The sequence below is a fragment of the Thalassophryne amazonica genome, chromosome 21 (genome assembly GCF_902500255.1).
Source record: "Thalassophryne amazonica chromosome 21, fThaAma1.1, whole genome shotgun sequence".
Classification (NCBI taxonomy): domain Eukaryota; kingdom Metazoa; phylum Chordata; class Actinopteri; order Batrachoidiformes; family Batrachoididae; genus Thalassophryne; species Thalassophryne amazonica.
This window is the reverse complement of record NC_047123.1, coordinates 33,830,771-33,844,782: the sequence shown is the minus strand read 5'-3', so window position 1 is coordinate 33,844,782 and position 14,012 is coordinate 33,830,771. Positions and strand designations below refer to the sequence as shown.

General features: G+C 38.4%; 1 protein-coding gene across 1 annotated transcript in view; it reads right to left on the bottom strand.

Annotated features, from left to right (window-relative positions):
• Positions 1–8,338, bottom strand: part of flrt2 (fibronectin leucine rich transmembrane protein 2) — a 65,756-nt gene extending 57,418 nt beyond the window's left edge. Inside the window, exon 1 of the mRNA XM_034161659.1 lies at positions 8,015–8,338. The gene's annotated coding sequence lies outside the window, so the exon portion shown is untranslated. The remainder of the gene's footprint in view (positions 1–8,014) is intronic.
• Positions 8,339–14,012: the final 5,674 nt, after the last annotated feature.

The window sequence follows — 14,012 nt, the reverse complement described above, 5'->3', positions numbered from 1 at the left end:
TTCCTCATGATGCGCTTTATTTTACAGATGTGCCAATCAGACTCCTCATGATGCGCTTTATTTTACAGATGTGCCAATCAGACTCCTCATGATGCGCTTTATTTTACAGATGTGCCAATCCGATTCCTCACATGATCTTTATTTTACAGATGTGCCAATCAGACTCCTCATGATGCGCTTTATTTTACAGATGTGCCAATCCGATTCCTCACATGATCTTTATTTTACAGATGTGCCAATCCAATTCCTCACATGATCTTTATTTTACAGATGTGCCAATCCAATTCCTCACATGATCTTTATTTTACAGATGTGCCAATCAGACTCCTCATGACGCGCTTTATTGCGCTTTATTTTACAGATGTGCCATTCCAATTCCTCACATGATCTTTATTTTACAGATGTGCCAATCCGATTCCTCACATGATCTTTATTTTACAGATGTGCCAATCCGATTCCTCATGATGCGCTTTATTTTACAGATGTGCCAATCCGATTCCTCACATGATCTTTATTTTACAGATGTGCCAATCCGATTCCTCACATGATCTTTATTTTACAGATGTGCCAATCCAATTCCTCACATGATCTTTATTTTACAGATGTGCCAATCCGATTCCTCACATGATCTTTATTTTACAGATGTGCCAATCCAATTCCTCACATGATCTTTATTTTACAGATGTGCCAATCCAATTCCTCACATAATCTTTATTTTACAGATGTGCCAATCCGATTCCTCACATGATCTTTATTTTACAGATGTGCCAATCCAATTCCTCACATGATCTTTATTTTACAGATGTGCCAATCCAATTCCTCATGATGCGCTTTATTTTACAGATGTGCCAATCCAATTCCTCATGATGCGCTTTATTTTACAGATGTGCCAATCAGACTCCTCATGATGCGCTTTATTTTACAGATGTGCCAATCAGACTCCTCATGATGCGCTTTATTTTACAGATGTGCCAATCCAATTCCTCACATGATCTTTATTTTACAGATGTGCCAATCCAATTCCTCACATGATCTTTATTTTACAGATGTGCCAATCCAATTCCTCACATGATCTTTATTTTACAGATGTGCCAATCCAATTCCTCACATGATCTTTATTTTACAGATGTGCCAATCCAATTCCTCATGATGCGCTTTATTTTACAGATGTGCCAATCCGATTCCTCACATGATCTTTATTTTACAGATGTGCCAATCCAATTCCTCATTATGCGCTTTATTTTACAGGTGGGCCAATCAGATGACTAATGATGTACCATATTCTACAGATGCTTCAATCAGATATTAATCGTGCTTTATCTTGAAGACTCACCAGTTACTTTTCTCATGGTGCACCGTAATGGTCTACTGAGAGTGCCTGCTATGGGCATTGCTCTGATAAGCCAGATAGTTATGACAACCAACTGTACTGATTAATTGTTGAACCATTTGCGTTTTGCTAATATGGCTTCCCGTTGGTGGCTCAACAGGTTACTTGCACTTTGACATGAGGCGTCTGAGGCTGGCCGACGTCGCAGATTCTCAAAAATCTGCTACGTCGGAGAAGACTCTCTCCTTTTATGCTATGCCTGATGTTTGCTGATGATATACATTTGTCTGTTTTTTTTTTTTAAAGTCATGCTACATATGAGATAAATATTACTTTAGTTAACACTATACATGAGCTAATCAAGAACAATGTAGATTAACGCAGAAACAAACCATCAAAAGCACCATGATCACATAACACGAGCATAATGTTGATATGAGACACTGTTGGCAGTCTGTTACCATATAACAGATTTACATGTGATACCGTTTTTGAGAAATGTTGATTTTGGAAGCACTAAGATAAAAATAAGGGGGGAACTGCGGGTAGATGTAGGATGGTTGAAGGGTAAATGCTTCAGCAGCATGAAACCAGCTAAACGTTGAGTGTGGCTGGAGCAGAAAATCAAAGCGTGGGGCTCTGCACTGTGTGCTGTACGCCTACTGGCTGCCAGACTGGCTGCCATTCTGCTACGCTTTTTTGGCTGCTTTCAGAAGGCGCCAAAGTAAACGAGAACAGCCATCAAGAAGAAAGTGCTTCAGTTTTCTTACTAAGACCTTAAAATATTTAACAATCTTCAGAAAGCAAATTCCAAAATAATAAGAATTTAGCATCACCTTTCTCTCAAGGGGTGCAAAATAAAAGCAAGTTAAAATAAAGTAGCATTTAAATGATCATAAATGTTTAACAAAAGACTAAACTTTGAAAGTAAAACCATTCCATTGCTTCCTACACAGAACCTATAAACCTTTTTATAAATCAATCATTTCACTCACAAATGATGTTATAATAGCACTATATTTTTGTGACAGCCATTATTTAACGCTGTAAAAAGAAGCTATTTGTTATTTACAGGCTGGTTGTAAATCTGACTTTCCTCACGTACAAACACATTCAACAGCTCAAAGGTTTTCTCCTGCTGGGGAGGTTTTGCTTTCAGAAATGTTTGTCTGTTTGGTGTCTGTTTGCAAATTTATTACGACGGGTTTAATATCCACAGGATTTTGTGGGAATAATTAGTCTTCACAAGAAGAAAATTATCTCTTTTTTCCCTCTCTCAATTTCTCAAAAGTCCACAAAACATGTGAAGAGGCTCAAACTCATCAAGGGGAACTTTAGTGGTGACTGGAATCAGGATGTGGATTTTTATCACTTTACTTTCATACGCATCACTTTAAAAAAAAAAATGTTTCAATACCATAAAAAAGGGAAAACATAAAATAAATATAGAAATAAGTCAAGGGAGTTGTATAGCCTTTTGAGTTTAGTGAAAAAGAAAAAAAAAGAAACACCATTAAGATATTATTCTTTTACAACGAGTAATCTCAAAGTCTGGTTTTCTTGAGTTTTTACATTTTCTGCATTTTTTTTCCCCCCAGTGCTGAAGAATTCAAGGCACCCAGTCCCATATATATATATTTTATTTCACTCAACTTAAAATACAAGTGAGATGTTATGTTCTTTAAATGACAAACTCAAAACATCTGTGCAGTTGTCTTGGGATTTTACATTTTCTTAAATCAAATAAAACCAGCTGCAGAGACTTTTTGAGTTGACTCAGTTTAAAAATCTTAATGATGGTGCCTGAAAGTTGAATTTAATTTGTTAATTACATAAACACCAAACTTCAAGGTAACTAACTGCACACAGATTTTTGAGCTTAGGCATCTTAAAATATTACTGAAATATTCTGGCTTTAAATTGTGTGTAAACCCCCCCTATATATATATATATATATATATATATATATATATATATATATATATATATATATATATATATATATATATATATATAGTGCATCCAGAAAGTATTCAAAGCACTCCACTTTTTCCAAATTTTTTGACTTTGGCGTGGATGCCAAACCAGGCACCATCCCTACAGTGAAGCATGGTGGTGGCAGAATCATGCTGTGGAGGTGTTTTCCAGTGGGAGGAACTGGGAGACTAGTCAGGATTGAGGGAAAGATGAATGCAGAAATGTACAGAGACATCCTGGATGAAAACCTGCTCCAGAGTGCTTTTGACCTCAGACTGGAGCAGCGGTTCATCTTTCAGCAGGACAATGACCCTAAGCACACAGCCAAGATATCAAAGGAGTGGCTTTAGGACAACTCTGTGAATGTTTTTGAGTGGCCCAGCCAGAGCCCAGACCTGAATCTAATTGAACATCTCTGGAGAGATCTGAAAATGGCTGTGCACCAACGCTCCCCATCCAACCTAATGGAGCTTGAGAGGTGCTGCAAAGAGGAATGGACCAGACTGCCCAAAGATAGGTGCACCAAGCTTGTGGCATTATATTTAAGGAAACCTGAAGCTGTAATTGCTGCCAAAGGTGCATCAACACAGTATTGAGCAAAGGGTGTGAATACTTACATACGTGCAATTTCTTAGTTTTTTTTTTTTATTTTTAACAGATTTACAAAAAAATTCAAAAAGCTTCTTTCATGTTGTCATTATGGGGTGTTGTGAGTCGAAGTTTGAGGGGAAAATGAATTTACTCCATTTTGGAATAAGGCTGTAACATAACAGAATATGGAAAAAGTGAAGCGCTGTGAATACTTTCTGGATGTACGTTACACACAGACTTTTTTTTTAAATACATAATGCATTTATCTATATCTATAATAAACTCTTGATATAACTGGTAGAAAAGTGTTTTTTTTTTGGGGGGGGGGGGGGGGGGGGGGATCTGTTCCAGTCAACTATACACTCAGACAGGAATAATGATAATGTACTGTAATAAATGAAACCATAAACACACTTTATTGTTGTTAATCCAACACAAACATCCAGGATGGGTCAAACTCGGTGAAGGTTCGATGTCAGATGAGATGTTTGTTTTAAAGACGGCCGTGTTGGCAGAGTGCAGTTTAAAGTGAACTTAGAGATACACCGAGTCTTTCTTCATTGGACACTTGGCTATTAAGCCACATTCTCGTATTTGACTATAATTACGTTATCCTCTGGTATTTGACTGTGTTTTTGTTTCATCTAAGGGAGGCCATGTCCTCCTGTTACATGCCCAGAGAACGGCACAGCAGCGTGCGCCTCAGACATCAGGAACAAGCATCTCCTTGTGCTGGCTGTCCCAGTTGGACGAGGCCTCGACTTAATCTGCCCCCTGCCTGTATCTGAGCGCTGCACGCAGCGTCTGATTCATGCATTCATTCATTGCAACAAGTCATCTGACTCCACATCAAATTCCACCCAGGCACTGTACAATAAGAAGCAGAAATAGACTAGTTCAGGAGAAACAACGTGTACAAATCGTCTTTTCATTTCTCTGCAGTAACTCCAGACATGCTGCTCCGCTTTATTTCAATTTAACTTTAAATATTTTGAGACGTCGAGTCATTCCTATTGTCAAAATAATGTCACATGAGTGTTGCAGTTTGCAAAACAGACTTTAACGGATGTGTAAATCTGTGTCGCTGCGCCACACGAAAACTCGTTCCAGCTGTCAAATACGTTCGTTGGCATCTTTTTAAAAACACTTTGGGCTCCCTGCTTGTCCCTTAAAGCAATTATAGGTTAAAGAGCTTCACTTTCACCACTTGAACTCCAAGTCTACAAAATGAGTTTGTCGAGCCGTCACCTCTGCTGACATCGCCGGTCACATTTTGCAAGTCATGCACTAAAAATGACGGCTGATAACGGCTTTTCACCTCAGCGCGAGCGTTTTGATCTTTATTCATTCTGAAGTGGCTCCGATACGACTCGCGCTCCCGTCACATTAACAACCACCCATACAAATTTTGTCTGCACATTCAAGTGAAAACAGGCGAGGCTAAAAGCTTGGCGGTTACTTGTGAAACCTGGCTAATCTTTATGTGCAAAATGTGACAAATCCCAGTATTGAGTAAGATCACCAAGCGGACAGTACGGTGAACGCATATTAGCAGACCATACAGTTGGTTGGGAACAGCTGGACAGATGAGCTACATTCTGAGCTAAGCTAGAGCAAAGAATCATTGCAGCAAAATTGCTAGGCTTGCTAGCGCAGTTGCGACCAAGTTAATAAGTTACCAATACACTTCACAAAACACTGCATAGTCAAGTTTGTTAAGGAATTTCATTGGATTTTTGTGGAGATGAGTTAAACTTTTTTTTTTTTTTGAAAGTACAATTCAATAACCAAGTTAAAAAAAAACCCAAAATAGATTATTCTAATTTCACACAGGTCATCATGGTGGCCATTTTGGATTTGTAAAAATAGTTTGAAATGGGAGTTTTTTCCCAATAAATTGGCTTCTAGATGGCTGAGGATCTTGATTCCAGTGGCTAAATACACATTTTAAGTATCAAGGAATCCAATCACACAAAACTGACTGTAGGTGTGAGTGAGCATCCAACTGTGTTTGTCTGTCTGTACGTGTCAGCCCTGCAATAGACTTTTACCCAAAGACTGCCGAGATAGGCACCAAGATCCCGCCACAACCCTTATCTGGAATAAATTGGTTCAGAAAATGGATGGATGCAAGGTAACACTCAAATACATTTAGTTGGCTCAACACAGTTCAATTGGGTATTTATTTGTAGTTTCCAATCTTTTTTTTTTTTTTTTTTCTAACTGACTGCCACCTGCAGGACATCAAAAATTCTGTTTTTGAAATGTTTATAGGTTGAAAGAGCACAAATGTATGATATTATATTGCACGGTTTGTTAAAATGGTAATCATCATTGACATAACTTATGTCTCCTCAAAGGTCAGCTGGAGCAAGACAGCTTGTGATAAGTTGTCAATTTCCATTTGTCCGACTTTGCAAATGCTAACAATCGGAACAGCTTATTCAACAATTTAAATGATCTAGTTATGGACATAAATAGGCTGCAGGACTAAGATTTTCTCCAAAATTTCCAAGTGTTGCAGCAGTGTAAGTTAAGTGTAATTGTCTTTAAAATCAGACTGAAAACAATTTGCCAATAAATAAATAACAATGTAAACTATTTTCACAGTTAATAATTTCATTAACTTATGAAATAAAATAATTATGTCAGTCCCAGCTTAAAAAGTTAGCTAAAACTGTTTTTGACCAGTTTTATTGTTTCATACAAAAAATAAAAATGATTTTTGCTTCAGATGTTTTAAACAGCTTGAAACAATTTTTTCCCCAAAATACAAACCAACAAGAAAAACATCTTTGCCTGGTTTTAAGTTGACTAAATTAGATAAAGCTGGTTTTCACTTAAGTTTAACACCACTGACTAACTTGTTGCAACTTATATGTACATTAAATGAGTTTTAAACCAAATATTAGCACTTTTAGGGATTTAAACAGCTCTAAACATCTCTTAAGTCAATACAAGTTATTTCAAGCCTTTAAAATGGAGTAATCAATCATAATGATAATCATAACAACAGACAGAATAATTGGTCTTGAAAACCAATCAAGTGCAATAATAATGTCAATTTTATAATTAAATAACTTTAAATCTCCATTACATTTGTACAGAAATGCACTAGTTAAAGGATATTAAAGGATCATAAAGATATTTGAGTGTTATAAAAAGTATCGTGACGTTTAGCTGCATTATTTTATCTAATGTTTCCTCCACAGTTGCGTCTAATTGGTTGTCTTCTGGGGTTTGTTGAGTGAAACAGCTCTGCAAATTGAGCGTATTCGGGGCAGCTTTCACTGGCTAAAAAAAACTTTTGATTATGCAGATGTCATTATTTTCCAGGAACCGTGGTGTGTTTACTTGTGAGGAGCAACGGAGCACTTCACCCCCATTTAAATAATGAGACCATTACAAAGAGATATTTGTTCCCGTTTCACCTCAGACATTTTTTAAAGTTAGTGCAATTTTTCTAATTGCTTTCAGTGAGAACGGAAGAGCAGGTGACAGATTTTTTTTAAGTGTAAACTTGCCCTTACGCCACTCTGAATGATTAAAAAAAATATATAACCTTTGAGGTGGGGGGAAAAGAAAAAAAAAAATCAGCACTGGACTGTATTTTTGTTTGCTTTTCACTAAGTAAAGTCTCCTAAACCTTTGCACTGAGTGTCTCCATTAGGCTATGCATTAAAATCATCAACCTTGCTCAGAGAATCGCTCCAGAGGCATTTGTCACCCGAAAGGTTGACAAGACAAGTGCAGGAGGTCAGAAGGAGATGCGGTGAACAACAGGCAGTAAACTAGAAAGAAGTACAGCCGCGATGAATAATGCATAGAAGGATGCCAGGCTGAGCTACCGGCTTTAAAACTTTCAGACCAAAAGTTCATTTTCTCTTCACTTGCACAGAAGAGGGAAGAAAAAATATCTTTATGTGTTTTTGGTTGTTCTCAAAACCTCAAATCTCAGCTTGAGAGAAGCTGATTGGTTTAATTCCGTTTCTGGGTTAATGGCGCTCATCACCATGCGAGACTCTGATCCCAGTGATGTGACATTTAGGAAGCTGTTTAACACTCACACAGCCACATGCACGCACGCTGCCAGAGGCTTTAAAGAGGTGCACTTACCATCTTTAGACACTTGGTGGTCACAGCAGGGTCAGTGACCTAGCGGCATTGCAGTCGCATCCTTGGGCTGTCGCACAGACAAGAGGACGAGCCAAACGGTGCTGGTTAACTCAAACGTGTGGAAGGAGGACGAGAGGCAGCCCGGAGACTTTCGCGAGGAACAGCAGTCAGGCGGTGGAGACGAGTCAGGCAGACAAAGCAGAGAGAGGATTCAAAGACGCCAGCAGTTTCGTCTTTCTCTTCCTCCTCTCGCTTTCTCAAGTGTAACTTAACCCCTGAGCAGCCCAAGACAGCCAACACAGAACCAGTTCTGGAGCTGTTTTACACCCATGGCTGACTCTGTTGTCTTTTCTCCCTCTCTTTTTTTTTTTTTGGTATCATTTAACTCTTGATTCCACAGCCAGCGATGAGCTCACTGCTGGCTCAGGTTTCAGCGCCTTACTGGAATGCGAGGGCAGCCGCGCAGAGAGGCAGAGGTGTCGCGGAGGTCAGAGGGTAGGAGTGGAAAGGACAGAGAGGAGGTGTCTGTCATCCTGAGGGGTTTCAGCCGAGGGACATCCGTGAGGCTGAGAGTGTCGGGAACAAAACAGGAGTCACAGGGGTCGGGGGTTATGGATGTTGGCGGGTCAGGAACTGGGAGCTGTAGACACGGGGTCACTGTGTACATTTACACACAGGCAAGATTTCTATAAGTGCAGGATTTATTGCTCACTTTGACACGGACATGATTCCCGAAGGGACTAAAGGGTTTATTCAGCCCCCTCCCACCCTGCCTGATCCCCCGTAGTTTTCACATTCTGAAAGAATGTGAGGTCAGCGATGAAGTATGATTGAATATACACGGCTGAAATAAGAACAAATCCACAGGAATAAGAGCCATTTTCAGGAATATCTTTTCTATGTGCAACGGCGCTTGATGATCAAAAAAACCCAAACACTCAACACACAAGTCTGTCAAGAGTAAAACGCGTGGAATCATTAGAACCATAAAAAAAAACCATGAAGGGGTGTTAAATGTCAAAGCTGTCATGCAACCTGCAGGGGGCAGCAAACACAGATTTCAACAGTGGAAATTCACAGAACTACTGGAAGGTTAAAGAGTAACTACAGTTCAGTTCATAGGTTGGGGTCTCTCGTACCCCAAGACTTGGCAGGTCTTATCCTTGATTGGGACAGAGTGCCAAAGTGTCCTTGAGCAAAACAGCTCAAAGTTGGGGCAACTTTGAGCTGTTTTGCCACTGCTTTACTGCACACAAAAGTGGGAAAATAAAGAGGCAAAATATAGATTTTGGAGGGTCTCCAGTGAAGAAGTGTCTACTGTATTTTTCAGACTACAAGTCATGATTTCTATTTGAATCAATATATTTCACAAGAATTCAACAACAATCTAGAAAGACTATTCAGGCACACAATAGCCTAGCACATATTTAGCCTAGCAGGCTAAATATCTTTGATGTTGTGTTTCTTGTTTCCACGGTCCTGAAAACGTACTAAGCCATGATTTCTGTGTATCGTTTCACACCTATTTTTTGACATATTGATTTGGTTGTGGCCACGGCACTGCCAGCTTACTTCCGTGGCTGGTGTGAAACTGTCAGCGTGTTTTACCACAGAGATACATTGTATATGGGGGAGTGGTATTTGCTCTAGAATTGCAGATTTAAGTAATTATTTGTTTGAATTTTGTTATACGAGGGCTGTCAATAAAGTAACGGTCCTTTTTATTTTTTTCAAAAACTATATGGATTTCATTCATATGTTTTTACGTCAGACATGCTTGAACCCTCGTGCGCATGCGTGAGTTTTTCCACGCCTGTCGGTGACGTCATTCGCCTGTGAGCACTCCTTGTGGGAGGAGTCGTCCAGCCCTCGTCGGAATTCCTTTGTCTGAGAAGTTGCTGAGAGACTGGCGCTTTGTTTGATCAAAATTTTTTCTAAACCTGTGAGACACATCGAAGTGGACACGGTTCGAAAAATTAAGCTGGTTTTCAATGAAAATTTTAACGGCTGATGAGAGATTTTGAGGTGATTCTGTCGCTTTAAGGACTTTTCACGGTGCGAGACGTCGCGCAGCGCTCTCAGCCGCCGTCGTCAGCCTGTTCAAGCTGAAAACCTCCACATTTCAGGCTCTATTGATCCAGGACGTCATGAGAGAACAGAGAAGTTTCAGAAGAAGTCGGTTTCAGCATTTTATCCGGATATTCCACTGTTAAAGGAGATTTTTTTAATGAAAGACGTGCGGACGGGTCCGCGCGTCGGGACGCAGCCGACGCGGTGCGGCGGCACAGGAAAAACACCTCCGTGTTGATAACCATTTGTAAAATCCAGGCGGCTTTTGATGGCTTTCAGTGGAGTGAGTATATGAGAAATTGTTTAACAGGCAGGACATGTTCCAACTTGTCCTTAAGGCTTTCAACAGAGGTGTTTTTCCTGTGGCGGAGCGTCGCGGCGGCTGCATCCCGACGCGCGGACCCGTCCGCACATCTTTCATTAAAAAAATCTCCTTTAACAGTGGAATATCCGGATAAAATGCTGAAACCGACTTCTTCTGAAACTTCTCTGTTCTCTCACGACGTCCTGGATCAATAGAGCCTGAAATGTGAAGGTTTTCAGCTTGAACAGGCTGATGACGCCGCCTGAGAGCGCTGCGCGACGTCTCGCACCGTGAAAAGTCCTTAAAGCGACAGTCTCACCTCAAAATCTCTCATCAGCCGTTAAAATTTTCACTGAAAACCAGCTTAATTTTTCGAACCGTGTCCACTTCGATGTGTCTCACAGGTTTAGAAAAAAATTTGATCAAACAACGCGCCAGTCTCTCAGCAACTTCTCAGACAAAGGAATTCCGACGAGGGGCTGGATGACTCCTCCCACAAGGAGTGCTCACAGGCGAATGACGTCACCGACAGGCGTGGAAAAACTCACGCATGCGCACGAGGGTTCAAGCATGTCTGACGTAAAAACATATGAATGAAATCCATATAGTTTTTGAAAAAAATAAAAAGGACCGTTACTTTATTGACAGACCTCGTATTTCTGTTGTTGAGACCTTAGTGTGTCCTTTAACTATTCAGAGGGTTTGGATAATATCACTGGGGAGTGATATAAAACCAAATTAGCAGTGGCAGGACTGGCATCTTGTCCATACCAACACGAAGCAGGACGATGGAAAAATGATCCCACACAATGGCCAGATGTTCAATGAATATCCTGATATTTATTTCTACCTCATAGACACACCGGGTATTTTTGTATTTTATATCATTTATGTCACATATGCACTGTGAATTGCTGGTCTGCGCCAGGAGGGGCCAGTTGCTGATTATTTTCCCCAAAGTAACACATGGTTGATGTGACGCATTATCATATACCTATAAATGATACGCCAATATGATTGGATAAAACACTAAAGAATAAATAGCAATACACCCTTTTCGCGGACGGGTAATATTTTTCATGCCACCCGAGTAATCAGCCAATCTGGACAGTGGAGCGGCGCCACGATGAAGAGGCGCGGTCAGAGGAACTGTGAAATACTGGTGAGTCACTATTAATAACTTCTTACGTGTCCAACCTCGTAGGTTGATTTTTAAAATTAAATTAGTTAGGAAAACGTTCTATTTTTTTTTCTACTAAGGTTTAAACTTTGAGTGTTTACACACAAGAGAAAAGTGAGAAAATGTTAATGCCTGTTTGAGAAAAGTGTATAAAGTGTGTAGTGAGGGGTTTTACAGCCTTAAAACATCTATAATAATTGTAAAAAACAACGCTGACTACTTTGCGGATTTCGCCTATCACGGGTTATTTTTATAATGTAACTGTGATAAATGAGGGACCACTGTATATGATAAAATCGTTATCAAGTTGTTCACCAGTGAATATGGCTTTTTACAGCCTTCAGAAAACCATACAACATTTAGCATATGATAAAATCGTTATCAAGTTGTTCACCAGTGAATATGGCTTTTTACAGCCTTCAGAAAACCATACAACATTTATCATTTATAGGTATATGATAAAATCGTTATCAAGTTGTTCATCAGTGAATATGGCTTTATACACCCTTCAGAAAACCATACAACATTTATCATTTATAGGTATATGATAAAATCGTTATCAAGTTGTTCATCAGTGAATATGGCTTTTTACAGCCTTCAGAAAACCATACAACATTTAGCATTTATAGGTATATGATAAAATCGTTATCAAGTTCTTCACCAGTGAATATGGCTTTATACACCCTTCAGAAAACCATACAACATTTATCATTTATAGGTATATGATAAAATCGTTATCAAGTTCTTCACCAGTGAATATGGCATTTTACAGCCTTCAGAAAACCATACAACATTTAGCATTTATAGGTATATGATAAAATCGTTATCAAGTTCTTCACCAGTGAATATGGCTTTTTACAGCCTTCAGAAAACCATACAACATTTAGCATTTATAGGTATATGATAAAATCGTTATCAAGTTCTTCACCAGTGAATATGGCTTTATACACCCTTCAGAAAACCATACAACATTTATCATTTATAGGTATATGATAAAATCGTTATCAAGTTGTTCATCAGTGAATATGGCTTTTTACAGCCTTCAGAAAACCATACAACATTTAGCATTTATAGGTATATGATAAAATCGTTATCAAGTTGTTCATCAGTGAATATGGCTTTTTACAGCCTTCAGAAAACCATACAACATTTAGCATTTATAGGTATATGATAAAATCGTTATCAAGTTCTTCACCAGTGAATATGGCTTTTTACAGCCTTCAGAAAACCATACAACATTTAGCATTTATAGGTATATGATAAAATCGTTATCAAGTTCTTCACCAGTGAATATGGCTTTTTACACCCTTCAGAAAACCATACAACATTTATCATTTATAGGTATATGATAAAATCGTTATCAAGTTCTTCACCAGTGAATATGGCTTTATACACCCTTCAGAAACCATACAACATTTATCATTTATAGGTATATGATAAAATCGTTATCAAGTTCTTCACCAGTGAATATGGCTTTATACACCCTTCAGAAAACCATACAACATTTATCATTTATAGGTATATGATAAAATCGTTATGAAGTTGTTCATCAGTGAATATGGCTTTTTACAGCCTTCAGAAAACCATACAACATTTAGCATTTATAGGTATATGATAAAATCGTTATGAAGTTGTTCATCAGTGACTATGGCTTTTTACAGCCTTCAGAAAACCATACAACATTTAGCATTTATAGGTATATGATAAAATCGTTATCAAGTTGTTCATCAGTGAATATGGCTTTTTACAGCCTTCAGAAAACCATACAACATTTAGCATTTATAGGTATATGATAAAATCGTTATCAAGTTCTTCACCAGTGAATATGGCTTTATACACCCTTCAGAAAACCATACAACATTTATCATTTATAGGTATATGATAAAATCGTTATCAAGTTCTTCACCAGTGAATATGGCATTTTACAGCCTTCAGAAAACCATACAACATTTAGCATTTATAGGTATATGATAAAATCGTTATCAAGTTCTTCACCAGTGAATATGGCTTTTTACAGCCTTCAGAAAACCATACAACATTTAGCATTTATAGGTATATGATAAAATCGTTATCAAGTTCTTCACCAGTGAATATGGCTTTATACACCCTTCAGAAAACCATACAACATTTATCATTTATAGGTATATGATAAAATCGTTATCAAGTTGTTCATCAGTGAATATGGCTTTTTACAGCCTTCAGAAAACCATACAACATTTAGCATTTATAGGTATATGATAAAATCGTTATCAAGTTGTTCATCAGTGAATATGGCTTTTTACAGCCTTCAGAAAACCATACAACATTTAGCATTTATAGGTATATGATAAAATCGTTATCAAGTTCTTCACCAGTGAATATGGCTTTTTACAGCCTTCAGAAAACCATACAACATTTAGCATTTATAGGTATATGATAAAATCGTTATCAAGTTCTTCACCAGT